The sequence below is a fragment of the Grampus griseus genome (genome assembly GCF_964374135.1).
Source record: "Grampus griseus genome assembly, chromosome: 3".
Classification (NCBI taxonomy): Eukaryota; Metazoa; Chordata; class Mammalia; order Artiodactyla; family Delphinidae; genus Grampus; species Grampus griseus.
This window is the reverse complement of record NC_139019.1, coordinates 160,660,528-160,677,665: the sequence shown is the minus strand read 5'-3', so window position 1 is coordinate 160,677,665 and position 17,138 is coordinate 160,660,528.

Sequence of the window (17,138 nt, the reverse complement as noted above, 5' to 3'; positions counted from 1 at the left end):
TTCCTGGCCATGACCTAGACCCTGAGCATCTCCAAATCCCTTAGAGTTAGGCTAACTGATAAGGGAACCACTAGTCCCATGTGGCAACTTAATTTTAAACTAAATAAAATTATATACAGTTAAACCCCTAGTTCCTCAGTTGTGCCAGTCTTGTTCCCAGGGCTCAGGAGCCACATGGGGCTGGTGGCCACCCAACTGGAAAGCACAGATAAAGTCCTGCTAGACAGTGCTGCTCTGGAGGATCCTAGGAGCCACCGGGCCCAAGTTCCCCAGAAACCAAGCATCTTGCTACTGTTTTTACAACTCCCATTAGATTGCCCCTCCCCCAACATACACTGAGCACGAGTGTGTGTGTGGCGCTGTGCCCAGCTCTTCACAGGTACCACACATTCATTCAGCCTTCACAACCACACCGCAAGGCTCAATCCCAACTTTACAGATGAGGAAATTGAGCCACAGAGAGGTCACTCACTGGCCCCAGGTCACTATGATTTTGTCCCTGACCTGTCTGCAAAAGAACTCCTGTTCGAAACTTCCACACATGGCTCTGGATCTCCATCTTCCCCCGACCACCCTGCCATCCCTCCCGCCACTCAAGGGCCGTAATGGGGGTCGGGGTGGCAGAGCAAAGGGTGGCCCTGCGCAGGCCCCAGCCCGGCCCAGGAAGTGACACCTACTGTTTCTCCTGAAACCCGGGCCAGGTAGAAGGGTCTCCCTTCTGCTCCTGAGCGGGGCAAGGAGGGGCAATGGGGGCCTCCTGGCCTGGGCTCAAACTCACCAGACAGTGAATGGGGCCAGAGCCCCTGTCAGCTGGGGCAGGCACCAGGAGAGAGCCACGTGGCCCCTGCCACTTCCGTTAGCACCAAGCAGAGGCCCCTGTGCCTCGGAGACAGGAAGCTCACCCTGCCCCGCCCACGGCCCAACAGCCACCTCCCCTCCCCCTCCAGACAGCACCCATGGGACCTCCCTGGCACCGTGCAGGTCCTGGGCGGATAAACTGAGGCCCCTAGCCGGGGCTATTATTACCAAGCAAATAATCTTGACAACAATTGTGAAATAATAGTACCCACAAATTGAGCACCAACCCTGGGCTAAACATTCCACACCTCACCATTCTGAGGGGGACCAATGATGCCTGCTTCACTGGGGGAGAACCCAAGACTCAGAGAGGGGAGTCCACCTGCCCAAGGTTGCACAGCCCATGAATGGGAGCACCAAAACTCGAACCCAGGGCCGCCTGAGGACGCTCATAGGCCAGAGGCACTTTTGCTTTCATGGGCCCCTTCCTCCAATAAAAAAAGAGAATTTAAACTATATTTTACAATTACATTTGGCATAGAGACGAATATATTAATACCATATATTAAATGTTTGCTTTGACCCCAAAGCTTGTTTTTTTTTCCCCCTTCTGATTTTAAAAGAAGTTAAAACACCTTTACAGACCCCTAAAATATTGTGCCTGAGACACGGTGGTCACTGTGTCTGATGAAGTCAGCCCTGCGTGAACCCAGGTCTCCCAGCCTCCAGAGAGCCAGGGCAAAGTCCAGAGATGGACAGGGACTTGCCCAAGGTCACACAGCAGGTTGTCAGTGGACCTGGATGTCCCCATCCTCTGGCTGCTGGAAGTGGGGAAGAGTCCTTCCGGGAGGTGGCTGACACAGGCTCTGGGTGCTGCCCAGAGATCTACCCTCCCCAGCACCAATTCCCAAAACCTTGGGGCTTCTTGCCGGTTCAGAATTAGAGCAGGTCTCGGAGCAGATAAAACAAGACAGGAACCAAGTCAGCAAAGAAGGCAGGGCTCCGGTTCCTGATGGGTTGTCTGGAGCTCCTGGCCTCTCACTTGGTGGCCCTGGGCTGTCCCTGACCTCTCTGGGCCTCTAAGGTTCTGCGAAGCAGGATATCATTTTGTTCCCCCTTGGACTCTTATTTGCTCACAGTAGGGCCAGTTTGGGGTTTTTCTCTTCCTTTCCTGTGATTGGCCGCTTGGCTATGCTGTTTCAAGGACCAGCTCTGTCATGTGCTTCCTCCCCTCTAAGGCTGACCACCAGGGCTGTGCCCATTTACACAATCTGGCTTGATTCTCACAATGGCACTTGGAAGCAGTGTCTCATCTCAGCCATTACCCCAATGAGACAACTAAGGCACCGGCCCCATGTCACACAGACTGGGCTGTGAACGGCATCTGAGCTTATGCTCAGGAACTTTTCAGTCCTCCCGCCCTGGTCTCCTCCCTCTCCATCACTTCACTTGGAAAACACTTATTGAGCACCAACTGTGTACCTGACTACCGAGCTCTGGAGACACAGCAGGCAATACCCTTGCAGACTTCCCTCTCTCCTACCCCTGCCCCAACCCGAGTCAGCTGTTGACCCCATTTATGCTCACTAATATTGTAATTAGTATTATAATTACAATATTATAATAATTATAATATTGTATGATAATGATTGTAGTATTATAATGATCATGTCTGCACTTGCAGCACTCCCATTCTCACAGTCTGCTCTGATCTTCCAAGGGCGATTCAGCCCATTTCACAGAAGAACACAGCAAGGTGCAGAGGGGCAAAGCCATGCACAGGAGAGCTGGGTTTGAACCTGGGAGCGTTGGACTCCCAGCCCCACCACAGGGAAAGAGCCCCAAGGGATAGGGGTTAGACTGGCCTAGTGCCTCCCACCTCCTCCTGCCCAGGATCCTGCCCAGGTACCGGCTTTGCCCCTGGCGTGGGTGAAGGTATGTGGGTCAGGCTGTGCCCCGGGCAGTCCAGTGGGTGCGACCAGGGTGGAGGAGCCCCTGTTCTGATGATGGCAGCTTGGCAATATGTTTTACTGTCTGGCAGAGCAACCCTTCCAGCAATGCCAGAATGTGACATCAACCCATTTTGCAGTGTAGTAAACTGAGGCTCAGAGGCCAGCAAGGCATATGGGGAGATCTCCAAACCTATTGCTCTCTCTCCTCCAACCACCAACATCTTTAGCAAAAGGGTGGAGTTACATTTGGCAAAAGATGGGGTGGGTGGGTTTCAGAATCTGTAGAATACAGGCTCCAAAGCCCACTTTCAAAAAAAAAAAAAAATCAAGGCTCAGGGAGGTCTGTCACCTGCCCAAGGTCACCAGTGAGTCAGGTCCATCCAAAGCCACCTCCAGGTCCCCACTGCGGCTGGGGCAGGCGAATTCTGGGATCTGAGGCAGATGGAGGGGCCACCCACCCCCCAACACTCCTCCGCACTTCACTTGCAGCCAGCCTCCAGCAAGATCCTAATTTACGATTTATTTTAATCCCTGGGAACAGATGCTCGCTGCCCAACCCCACTGAAGCAGGGACCACCACCAAGTCCATGCTCCAAGTCTCTCTAAGCCTGGCCCGGCAGGCAAGGGACCCCACACTGACCCCTCGCTAGAATTCCAAACTTGGGGTCCCTGCAGGGGACGCCAGTGAAAGGCCCCACCACCGCCCATCCTTGTGCTCGGGGGGGCTGGAAAAGGACACTCTAGAGGAGGGACCAGGGGACCCCCAGCTCCTCGGCCTAGATCGGGGTTCATCTAGGGGTTGATGATCGGGGTTCATAGCAGAGAAAAGGGGTTCCTCATCTTGGTCCCCAGGCCAGAGCTGGGAAAAGGGAAATTGGGACCCGTTTCGGCTGTCCTGGGTCCCAGGCTGGAGGGAGAGTGGCGTCCCCATCTCTGCCCCGGAACCTAGACCCAGATCCAGGCTTAGAATAAAGGGATCTGGGGAGGGGTCTCGCTTCATAGCTGCCCCGCTGCACGCTCCAGTTCTAGGCCAGGAGATGGAGGATTTGGGAGGGGTCTCTAACTCCCTCCGCGGATCCCCGATTATCACGAGGGAGCGGGGGGAAGGACGGGGAGCCCACTGCGCAGCCCCCCCCACCCCCTGTTCTCCATCCCTCACACCCCGCCGCGCCTTTGACCCCCGGGACCGCCGGGCTGCCAGGCGCGGTGCGCATGGGGGGCTGCGCGGGCCAGGGGGTTTCGGGGGTGTCTCGGTGGACAGCACTTACCTCCCGAGCTCGGGCCGAGCCCCGCGCCCGCCGCCACCTGCGGCTCGGTCGCTGACACGCGAGCCCGCCCCGCCCCTCCCCTCCCCTCTCCTCCCCTCCCTCCGCGGTGCGGCGCGGCCGCCAGCTGGCTCCGCCTTTGGGGCGTGGCCTGGAGAGTCCCCACCTCCGCGGCGGCCTGGAGGCAGAGGCGGGCTCTGAGAGCGCGCGGCCAGCCATTGGACCATTTAGGAGGCCAGCTCCGCCAGCCCAGCGCGCTGATTGGCTGAGTCGGAGAAGCGGCTCCTTTTTTTAAAAATCTCCATAATTTAAAGCGACAGGTCCCGCTCCTTTCACCTGAGATTGGGTGGGAAGGGTGACTATAGTTATTGAGCTCCCAATGTGTGCCAAGCATTGAGAAGGACTCATTTGATTCCCTCTACAAGCCTGTGAGCGGGACATTATTGATCCTCATTTTACAGATGGGGAAACTGAGGCTCAGAGAAGGCTCCTGCAGGCCACAGAGCAAGTCCACAGCCTTATAAGGGCAGCCTCAGGATCTGGTCCCAGAGGTGGGGAGAACCATCCTTAAGAATGTTGTCATGTCACAAGTCTGAAAGGGTCCGGTCGCCCTCAAGTGAGTCCTCATAAAATGAGATTTATACAGCACCTGCCGGTCCTCCATTCAAACCTCCACTCCTGGTTGATCTGCCTGCCCACAGGCCTGCTCCTCCACCAGCCTCCCCAGCTTAGAAAGGCCGCTCAGGAGGCTGGCCAGAGGCCTGGGAGATCCTGAGAGCCTTCTCTTCCCTTCATCATCCACACTGGTCCTGCTGGCCCTGTGTCTCTGAAACACCCCCAATTTGCTAACTTTCCTGTACCCTGCAGTGGCCTGGGCCCAGTCATCTCCAGCCTGGTTGCTGCCTGGGCTTCTACTTGGGCCTCTTGTTGCCTCCACCTCTTCCCCCGACAATCCCTGTTCCCCATGGCAACTATAGGGTTTTTTTCTTAATAAACTTTAAATTTTAGAGCAGTTTTTGATTTACAGAATTATTGTGAAGCTAATACAGAGAGTTCCTGTGTGTCCTACACCCAATTTTCCCTGTTATTAACATCTTACATTAATATGGTACATTTTTCACAGTTAGTGAACCCATATTGAGACATTATTATTAACTAAAATACATACATTATTCAGATTTCCTCAGTTTCCCCTAACGTCCTTTTTCTGTCCCAGGATCCTGTTAGGGATCATCATGTCATCATGTCTCTCAGGCTCCTCTGGGCTAAGTAGTTTCTCAGAATTTCTTGATATTGATGACCTTGACAGTTTTGAGAACTAGTCAGGTGTTTTGTAGGATGCCCCTCAATCAGGATTTAAAAAAAATTTTTTAAGTTGAACTATATTTGACATATAACATTGTGTAAACTTCATGTGTACAACATATGGATTTGATACATTTATATGCCATAATATGCTTGCCACAATTGGTATTTGTCTGATGTTTTTCTCTGGGTTAGACTGGGGGGATGGGTTTGGAGAGGATCACAGAGGTGAAACTTCCAGGGCACATGCCATCAACGTGAATTTTCACTCTGATGTTGAGCTCACCTGGCTGAGGTAGCATCTGTCAGGTGTCTCCACTGTCAAGTTAGTCTCTTCCCCCTTTCCCTGCTGTACCCTTTGGAAGGAAGTCACTATTTACAGCCCACACCTAAGGGATAAGGATTCACTCTCCCCCACCTCGAGGGCAAAAATTATTTGGAATTCCTCTGATGGGAAATATGTCTCTTCTCCCCATTTATTTATCTATTCAATCATTCATATCAGTACGGACTCATGGATATTTATTCTACATTTTGGGTTATAATCCAAAACTACTTTATTGATTTTCCTACTCAAATTGTTTCAGCTTTGGCCCCCGGAAGCTCATTCAGTTGGCTCTCATGTCCCTTCGACATGCCCCCATCCATCGCATCCTTGGTTTGTTTGTTTTTTAGCACTTCCCTTATGTTGTCACTACAAAATGCTCCAAGCTCATCTGGTATATTTCCTGCCCCAGTCCTAGAATCAGCCTTTCTCCAAGGAGCAGCCCTGGTGCCTTTCATTGGAGAATACTCTTAGAAACCAAGATCTGGGTAGTAGGTTTGCTCATCACTACTGGGGTGTAGTTGCTTCTAGGTGGCTGACAGAGCAAGGACATATATGTTTGTATACTAACCTGTGTATATACACAGATCTGTAAATATTTCCATATGTAACTGTATCTATATTAAGTTAAACATGAGTTCATACAGATATGTCTACACCTAATCCATTACCAAATGGATCCTCCTAGCCTCCTCCCTTGCCTGTCTGTAACCTCCCACTCCAGTGGTGAGAAACCTAGCTCCCACCAACTGCTCTCCATTCGCTTAATTATTCCATTCAGGGGCACAGGTATAGTGGCTTCAGGATGTTAACTTGTACCCACAGAGGGGTTTTCAAACAGAAACTGATCACCTGCCTCTCCAGCTCCAAACCCTGCCTGAGTGCTCAGCACCCTCAGTAAAGACCCCCGCCCCCCCCTCCGCCCCCGCACCAAGCCCTCCAGGCCAGCCCAGTCTGGCCACACATCCCTTGCGGCAGTCCCACCACCATCAGTCCCACTTCAGGGCCTTTGCACCTGCTGCTCCCTCCAGCTGTTCCCTCCAGCTGGCGTGCTCTCTTCCCAGTTCCCCATCTGACTGGTAACTTAGCTCTCAGTTCCTGCATGGAAGCTCTGGTCTGGCTTCATTTCAGCCCAGTGATAACCCCCAGGGCTGGGGCATTGTGTTAGGCTTGGCGCCCTCCGTGCCAGAAGCTGGGAGATCCATGGAGGCCCGGCACCATCCACACCAGCCAGGTGGGGGCTGAACTGCATTCATACCCCCATACAAGCCTCTCTCAAGCCTGGGCCAGGGGCAAGGTTGGGAAGGGGGCTTTGATTCTTGTTTTACAGGTGAAGGGACCAAGGCTGGTGGACAAGAGACTACTCTCTGAAGTCAGAGAGTGAAGACATGTCAGAGGCAGGGCTTGACCCAGGTGCCCTGATGCCTAAGCTCTCACCTGTCCTGACCTTGGATCCCAAAAGACGCTGTGAGGATGGGGAAGGCAGGATGCAGAACAGGCCTGTCTGGGGTTGGGGAAGGAAACTCAGGTGTCCAGTCACCTCCAATACAGCCCCTGGAGGTTCAGGCCAATTTTCTGAGATTGTGTGTGGGGTGGGGGGTCGGTGGGGTCCAGAGAGGTTAAGTAACGTTTCCAAGGTCACATTCCCAGTGATGCCAAGCTGGGACACAACCAACATTTCCTGAGCACCTACTATGTGCCAGGGAGGGGAACGGCACATACTGTGTAGGTGGGTGCCGACCTTGTCCTGTCCCAGCAGCAACACAGCTTACAGACAAGAAGGTAGCACAAGAGGGTGACTCACTGGTGGATAGGGTGGCATTTTAAAGGGAATGGGTCAGGAAGAGCCAGAGAAGGGCCTGGGCTGGAGGTGGGGACCAGAAGAAGAACAGAGAGGGCTTCCTGGAGAAGGGCCCCTAGCAGGTGGGGTTTGGAAGATATAGAGGTTTTGCGTTGCTCTTTCAGAGAAAGCCTACCCCTTCCTCCTCCGTCGTGGCCTTCAAAGAGTCCACATCTTTCCAGAAAAGTGCCCTGGCCACGCCCCACAAGGGACCCGGTCCCCCCAGCCCCATCTCTGTCCCCTTGGGGGGGAACTACCAACTCCAAGTGCCAACCCTGGCATGCTCACAGCTCCCCAGCTTGGACCCCTCTCTCCCTGACTCCCAGTCCTTTGAAGGGGAAGTCCCAACTGCTCGGTGGGGTGTCCACGCAGCTGTAGGGCCGGCACTGCCCCCGGCCTGCCAGTGTTCCGGGAGCTTCAATTTTCTGTCTCCTCTCGGTTCCTCTAAAAGACCAAGCCTCTGCCTCTGCGGGTCCCCCCGCCAGCCATGCTCTCTGTCATTCCCTAACATTGGCTTAATCCTTTGTATCCTCAGGAAGCTTTCCCCGACCCCCAGGCCTGGGGGGCTCCTCTGGCGCCCCGTGCCACCCATCACACCCGTCATTGTGGGTTGTTGTCCCCACCTATGTGTCTGACTCCCCTACTTGACACTGTTTGCCCCGCGAGGGCAGCATCCAGTATGTGCTGACTGATGAATGGCTGGATGGTGGCATTCCAGGGAGTGGACACCGCGGGTGCAAAGGCCTGGAGGCAGGATGTGGATGTTGAAGCAACACAGAGAAATCAGGGGGCGGTTGCGGATCGGGCTCTGGGTGAGTATCGGGGAGGGGCTGCCGACGAGCAGGCAGCGCAGAGAGTGGGTGCCTAGGTCAAGATCGCACATCTGGCTCCTGCCGCATGCTCCAGGGTCCCCAGGTGTTTCGGCTACTGACGGGATATTTTTAGCGCATGCTCCGCAGAGGCTGGGCCAGACAGCTGTCAGGAGGGACTGGGAGAGGAAGAAGAGAGGCACAGAGAGGAAAGAGAAAGAGAGAAGAGAAAGAGGGGGAGGGGAACTTCAGGCCCCAAATTGTTCTAGGAGGCAGATGGGAAAGAGTCAGAGTTAATGCCCTAGACCAGGAGTTGGCTAACCACAGCCCATAAGCCAAATCCAGCCCACTGGGTTCTTTCCGTAAACAAGGTTTTATTGGAATTCAGCCATTTACTTCCATTTGTTCAGCTATAACAGCAGAGTTGACGTCTGGACAGACTCTATGGCCCACAACACCAAAAAAAAAATCATCTGTGTTTTTTTTTTTTTTAACAGAATGAGTTTGCCAACCTCCTGCCAGGACAAAACTATCTCTTTGGGGGGACGTGTCAGTGGTTATTCATTGATTTTCACCACTATTTCTGATTCTCCTCCTTCCACGTACAAGGGAGGAGTATACCTTTCATCTTCTGAATTAGGCAGAGTCATGTCACTTGCTTTGGTCAATGAAAGGAGAGTGGAAGTGGCATGGTGGAAACCCTTAGGAGCTGGTGCCTGATTTGCCAGGTCCCTTTCCCATCTTGCCACCTGATGTCCTAGATGGTGGAAGTTCCATCATGCTGGGCTGCTAAATGAGGGTGATGAGAAACACAGCACCAGCAGAAATCTGAAAGGCAGGAAAAGGTCCACCAAGTGTTGAGTGCAAAAGTCCAGACCCCCCTCTCCCCACAACACATACACAACTTATTAAAATAAAAATCAGAGTGGAGCTCTTTCTAGGAATGTAAGGATGCATCAATGTTAGAAAACCTATTAATAGATTTTTTTTTTTTAAGATAAACTTATTCCCTCCAGTGGTTCTTCACTTTATTTTGAGGCCCTGTTATCACGTGCATACAAGTTTAGAACTGTTACATCTTCTTGGTGAATTAAAAGTTTCGATTTGATAGTCCTTATTTCTAGTACTATACCAAACATATAACTTTATTAGTATGGGTATATTAGCTTTAATTTTTTCTTTAGTGTTTGCCAGGTTTATTTTTTTCCATCCTTTAGTTTCAAAGTTTCAGCACCTTCATGTTTATTTATTTATTATTTATTTATTTTTCACATCTTTATTGGAGTATAAATGCTTTACAATGTTGTGTTAGTTTCTACTGTACAACAAAGTGAATCAGCTATACGTATACATATATCCCCATATACCCTCCCTCTTGAGCCTCCCGCCCCCCCATCCCATCCCTCTAGGTCGTACAAAGCACCGAGCTGATCTCCCTGTGCTATGCAGCAGCTTCCCACTAGCCATCCATTTTACATTTGGTAGTGTATATATGTCCGTGCTACTCGCTCACTTCATCCCAGCTTCCCCTTCCCCCACTGTGCCCTCAAGTCCATTCTTTATGTCTGCGTCTTTATTCCTGCCCTGCCACTAGGTTCATCAGTACCGCTTTTTAAAATCCCATATATATGCGTTAGCATACGGTATTTGTTTTTCTCTTTCTGACTTACTTCACTCTGTATGACAGACTCTAGGTCTATCCATCTCACTACAAATAACTCAACTTTGTTCCTTTTATGGCTGAGTAATATTCCGCTGTACATATGTGTCACATCTTCTTTATCCATTCGTCTGTTGATGGACATTTAGGTTGCTTCCATGTCCTGGTTATTGTAAATAGTCAGCACCTTCATGTTGAGACGTTTCTTGTAAATAGCATAACACGAATTTTAAAAAAATACAGTCTAAAAAATCTTGTCTTTTAACTGGAGGTTTTTGTCCATTTGCATTTATTTTAATTACTGGAAAATGTTTATGTATTTCCATTATCTTATTTTGTGCTATTTGTACCTCCTTCCCTATGGAAGGCTTGTTTTGGATTATTTCTTCTTCATTCTAATTTTTCCCCCCTCTACTAATTTGGAAGTTATAGACTAGTTCTATTCTCCTAGTATTTACTGTAACTATTAATATTTGGTACTCTGCTCAGCTAAGCAATATGTTACTCTCCCCTCAAACAATATAAAGATTTTAAAACCTTACTCCAATCAGCTCTTATTAGTGGCCATTTTTGCCTAAATTTCATTTAGGTTTTCATCCTACATATTGGACATTCTAATTCTTGTTAATGATGGTGATGTTTCTTTAGCTGCACCAGTGTTTTTCCTGCTTTTTTGCTGTTTCCTTCTGCAAGTCAGCATTTCCACCTGGATCATTTTCTTTCTGCCTGAAAAAATATTCCCTCAGAATTTCTTTCAATGAGGGTATTCATTTCTCTCACCCAAAGATGTTTCTGTTGCGTGAGAACTTCTTGCTATTTTCTATTAGCAATTTAGATGGTGCCCCACTGTGTCCTGAGTTTCACGTTGTGGGGCTGAGGAGCTGGCTCTTGGTCTGTTTTCTTGTTGACTTTGGTATCCTGCACTGTCATTTGTCTTTTTATATATCCTGCTTGGGATTTTGTTGGCTTTCTGAATACGGGTGAATTGATACTGTTCATCAGTTCTAGACAATTCTCCACCATTATCCCCTTCACAGTTTGCCTCTGCTCTCTCTCCTCTGTCTCTTAATCTTTTTCTCTTCCCATGTTTGGGGAATTCATTCAGTTCCATCTTCTAGTTCACCAATTTTCTCTTCAGCTATCTCAAATCCACGGTTGACCCGATTATTTGCTTTTTAATTTCTCTTTTAGTTCTATTTGGTTCTTCTACAGATATTACTCTCTCTTGCTCTTTGTTCACTTTTTAAGATTAAACAGAGCAAAGACACCAGGATTAAAGATACCAGGTCTTTGCTGCTGGCATTGATAGGGTGTGAGTTTTGATTCTGGCTCTAATTTCCTGGGATGTGACTGGGGTGATTCTTTAAGACTGGGGTTGAAGTTTCTGCCAGTAGACCCCCAGGGTCACCACCATCCTGGACTACTTTTTTTTTTAATGTGTTCAATAAGTATTTATTTAAAATCTATAAATCTTAAGACATTTTTTTTAAGCATCTTTACCAGAGTATAATTGCTTTACAATGTGGTGCTAGTTTCTGCTGTATAACAAAGTGAATCAGCTATATTTATACATATATCCCCATATCCCCTCTCTCTTGTGTCTCCCTCCCACCCTCCCTATCCCACTCCTCTAGGTGGTCACAAAGCACCGAGCTGATCTCCCTGTGCTATGTGGCTGCTTCCCACTAGCTATCTATTTTACGTTTGGTAGTGTATATATGTCAATGCCACTCTCTCACTTTGTCTCAGCTTAGCCTTCCCCCTCCCCGTGTCCTCAAGTCCATTTTCTACGTCTGCGTCTTTATTCCTGTCCTGCCCCTAGGTTCTTCAGAACCCCCCCTTTTCTTTTAGATTCCACATATATGTTAGCATATGGTATTTATTTTTCTCTGACTTACTTCACTCTGTATGACAGACTCTAGGTCCATCCACCTCACTACCAATAACTCAATTTTGTTTCTTTTTATGGCTGAGTAATATTCCATTGTATATATGTGCCACATCTCCTTCATCCATTCATCTGTCGATGGACACTTAGGTTGCTTCCATGTCCTGGCTATTGTAAATAGTGCTGCAGTGAACATTGTGGTACATGTCTCCCTTTTTAAAATTTTATTTGTTTTTTATACAACAGGTTCTTATTAGTTATCTATTTTATACATATTAATGTATGTATGTCAATCACAACCTCCCAGTTCATCCCACCACCACCCCCTCCCACTTTCCCCCCTTGGTGTCCATATGTTTGTTCTCTACATCTGTGTCTCTATTTCTGCCTTGCAAAGTTGTTCATCTGTACTGTTTTAATAGATTCCACATATATGCGTTAATATACGATATTTGTTTTTCCCTTTCCGACTTACTTCACTGTGTATGACAGTCTCTATGTCCACCCACGTCTCTACAAATGACCCAATTTCATTCCTTTTTACAGCTGAGTAATATTCCATTGTATGTATGTCCCACATCTTGTTTATCCATTCAGCTGTCTCTATGTCCACCCACGTCTCTACAAATGACCCAATTTCATTCCTTTTTACAGCTGAGTAATATTCCATTGTATGTATGTCCCACATCTTGTTTATCCATTCAGCTGTCGATGGGCATTTAGGTTGCTTCCATGTCCCGGCTATTGTAAATAGTGCTGCAATGAACATTGGGGTGCATGTATCTTTCTGAATTATGGTTTTCTCTGGGTATATGACCAGGAGTGGGATTGCTGGGTCACATGGTAGCTCTATTTTTAGTGTCTTAAGGAAACTCCATACTGTTCTCCATAGTGGCTGTATCAACTTACATTCCCACCAACAGTGCAAGAGGGTTCCCTTTTCTCCACACTCTCTCCAGCATTTGTTGTTTGTAGATTTTCTGATGATGCCCATTCTAACCTGTGTGAGATGATACCTCATTTAGCTTTGATTTCATTTCTCTAATAATTAGTGATGTTGAGCAGCTTTTCATGTGCCTCTTGGCCATCTGTATGTCTTCTTTGGAGAAATGTCTATTTAGGTCTTCTCCCCTTTTTTTGATTGTGTTTGTTTTTTTTAATATTGAGCTGCATGAGCTGTTTATATATTTTGGAGATGAATCCTTTGTCCGTTGATTCATTTGCAAATATTTTCTCCCATTCTGAGGGTTGTCTTTCCATTTTGTTTATAGTCTCCTTTGCTGTGCAAACATTTTTGGTTTCATTAGGTCCCATTTGTTTATTTTTGGTTTTATTTCCATTACTCCAGGAGGTGGGTGAAAAAGGATCTTGCTGTGATTTATGTCAGTGTTCTTCCTATGTTTTCCTCTAAGAGTTTTATAGTGTCTGGTCTTACACTTAGGTCTTTAATCCATTTTGAGTTTATTTTTGTGTATGGTGTTAGGGAGTGTTCTAATTTCATTCTTTTACATGTAGCTGTCCAGTTTTCCCAGCACCACTTATTGAAGAGACTGTCTTTTCTCCATTGTATATCCTTGCCTCCTTTGTCGTAGATTAGTTGACCATAGGTGCATGGGTTTATCTCTGGGCTTTCTGTCCTGTTCCATTGATCTATATTTCTGTTTTTGTGCCAGTACCATATTGTCTTGATGACTGTAACTTTGTAGTATAGTCTGAAGTCGGGGAGTCTGATTCCTCCAGCTCCGTTTTTTCCCCTCAAGACTGCTTTGGCTACTCGGGGTCCTTAATGTCTCCATACAAATTTTAAGAACTTTTGTTCTAGTTCTGTAAAAAAATGCCATTGGTAATTTGATAGGGATTGCATTGAATCTGTAGATTGCTTTGGGTAGTATAGTCATTTTCACAATATTGATTCTTCCAATCCAAGAACGTGGTATATCTTTCCATCTGTTTGTGTCATCTGTGATTTCTTTCATCAGTATCTTATAGTTTTCTGAGTACGGGTCTTTTATGTACCATTGTCAAATGATAGTATCATAGTCACTAAATAAGAAATCAACATTTTATTCTATGAAAATGGTTTTCAGTTGCAAATTATCACTGTAAAAAAGAAGAGTGAAATTTTTTTCCTGTATTTGAAACTAGTAAGAGTTGTGTAATAGTAGTTGTGGGATAAGTGTTACCTTCTTGCCGTCAGGATGTGTAGTAGGGCTGGACATTCTTACCAACACATTTAAAACTAAACTCTTTGGGAGATCCTCAGCACAAATGCAATCATAAATACGGAGCCCTCCTCTGATCTGTTTGTCAGTGCAGTTTTTCAGCCTGTCTCCTCAACAGACAATAAGTGTATCAGATAATTTGAAATATGCTAGTATTAACTTTTAAATTAGCATCTAATTAAAAACTAAAAATTCTCCTACAGAACTCAAAAATGCTGAAGAATGTGTTGTGTGGCTCTCAGTTTAAGAAGCACTGGCCTAGGGACTTCCCTGGTGGTCCAGTGGCTAAGACTCCATGCTCCAATGCAGGGGGCCCAGGTTCAATCCCTAGTCAGGGAACTAGGTCCCACATGCCGCAACTAAAGATCCTGTGTGCCGCAACTAAGGTCTGGCGCAGCCAAATAAATAAAATGTTTTAAAAAGAAGCACTGGCCATAATCATTACACATTTCACCTGACAGTGTTCTGCAGTTTCATCAGCATTTCATGTCTCTTTTTGAATTATGGTTTCCTCAGGGTATACGCCCAGTAGTGGATTTGCTGGGTCGTATGGTAGTTCTATTTTTAGTTTTTTAAGGAACCTCCATACTGTTCTCCACAGTGGCTGTATCAATTTATATTCCCACCAACAGTGCAAGAGGGTTCCCTTTTCTTCACACCCACTCATCCTGGACTACTTTAAACCACGTCATCTGCCCAAGTTTGCTTTCCATTCTTGGGAAGATCTTAATTTGATTTCTACTTCATGCTTTGAGGTCTTTACTTATCAGACACACCATCTTGAAGGTCCATGAAAACGGAAGACCAAACCTGCCTTGTCTAACACAAAAGCCGCTTCCCTCCTGGGGTTTCTGTCTGCACTGGTCTGGCCTCTGACTGTTACTTATTTTCTGGTTGCTCACTGAGCAACCAGAAATTAAGACTTAACTCTTACATTATGTTAATCAAGACGTAACTTATTTTTACCCAGCAATTTTAGATGTTTTTATTGGGACTCTAGCCCGATATCTGGTCAGAAGCAGAAGTTGACAGCGCTTCTTACGCATGTGTTTGGGCCCCCTCCGTGGAGATTCTAGAACTCTAAGAAGAATCAGAATGTAAAAACAATTTTTTGTGAAGGAAAAAAGTAAAATTAAGGAGAAAGAACCTGCCTGGTGAGCTATTAAGGCACACAAAGCTATACCAACGAAAACAAGGAGATGGCCAGAAAAGTTGGCGATGGATTAGAACAGAATTAGAAACAAACGACGACACACATGGGATGTTTTTCAGGGAGGAAGGAGTGTTTCAAATCTGTACATAGCATTGAACAATCGAATTGCCCAGGTTGCGGCAATCCTTACCTCTCTCTTCATCCCCAAATTAAGTCCTAGGTGGGTAAAAATAAACAGAAATAAAAAACCCTGGGAGAATTTGTGCCAACTGTGGAAGGGCCTCTAAAAGCACAAAAGAGAGACATTTAAAGAACTGTGGTTTGAAAATCATAAAAATAAAATGTTTACAGCAAAACTACTCATAAACAAAACTGAAAGGTAAATTTGGAAAAAAATGTACAATGCAAAAGTTTATTAATTGTTAAGATGGTAAATTTTATGTTATGCGTGTTTTTTTTATTATTATTTTCTTGAGGATTTAAAAAAAAGATTTATTATTTATTTATTTAATTTATTTTTGGCCGCATCAGGTCTTAGTTGTGGCACGCGGGATCTTTTGTTGCGGTGCACGGGCTTCTCTCCAGTTGTGGCAGCAGGTTTTCTCTTCTTTAGTTGTGATGCGTGGGCTCCAGAGCGCATGGGCTCTGTAGTTTGTGGTACCAGGCTTTCTAGTTGAGGCGTGTGAGCTCAGTAGTTGTGGCGCACAGGCTTAGTTGCCCCATGGCATGTGGAATCTTAGTTCCTTGAAAAGGGATTGAACCTGCGTCCCCTGCATTGTAAGGCAGATTCTTTACCACCTGGACCACCAGGGAAGTCCCTATGTTACGTGTTTTTGTTTACAATTAAAATTTTTAACAAGTTTGTTGTCCCTATTAAAAAAAAAAGGAATTATGATATATGAATGAGAAAAAGACAAATGTCTAATAAAAAAAAAGTGAACCAGCTAATTAAAAATAAATATAAGAAAATCTCCCTGGAAAGAAATGAAATGAGAACAAGGAGGCAGCACCTGTATGTACTCAACAGTTTGGCCAAGATGAAAAATCAGGGTGATACGACCTCATGTATTAACAGTAACCTATCTTGAGACCTGGACTAAGAAGTCTCTCCTCATGGGAAAAGGGGGGTAGGTATTGAGGGGTTAGGACTTGGTCATAAGTTTTTTAAGGTCACCATTCAACCCAGTGCAGATGGCATCTTATTGAAAACACTATCTAGGTGTTTCTGTATGTGCAGAATAGAGAGATCAGGGAGGGGCTTCATCAGGAGATTGATGTTTTGTAGCTTTTAAGTTTCAGATTGCTTTTTTTTTTTTTTTTTTTGGCCAAGCCAAGTGGCTTGTGGGATCTTAGTTTCCTGACCAGGGATTGAACCCAGGCTACATCGGTGACAGCACTGAGTCCTAACCACCGGACCACCAGAGAATTCCCTCAGATTTCCTTTTAAGACCTTGCTGTAGAGTGAGACTTTCCTGCCATGAGTGCCAATTATCCCTAGGAACAGAGGGCAACTTTTATTTAATGGCTTTGGAGCACAGAGACTGGGGTTCAGATCTCTGCTAGGCCACTAAATGGTTTGTGTGGCCGGGGTCTGGCAGCTGCCTTTCCCGTCTATAGAACGGGGCCCTCACGGCCGCTGGGATGGGCTGGAGGGCCACGGTCAGCAGCGAGCTCCACTGGCCAGGGGTCATCACCTGAGAGGCACTGTCGCCCTTGGGCCTGGGTTTTCCCATCTGTGACACGGAAGCCAGAGCATGCCTGACCTGGAGGCTACTGGGAACTCCACAGAAGCTGTCTCCCCCCAGAACTGGGGACCCACATGGCAGCAATGACCGCGCGGAGTGCTGCCAAGTCTCCTGCCGGCAGAAGGAACTGAGGCCACAGCCGCGCGGAGTACCTGTTTTATTTCTGACACAGGTGC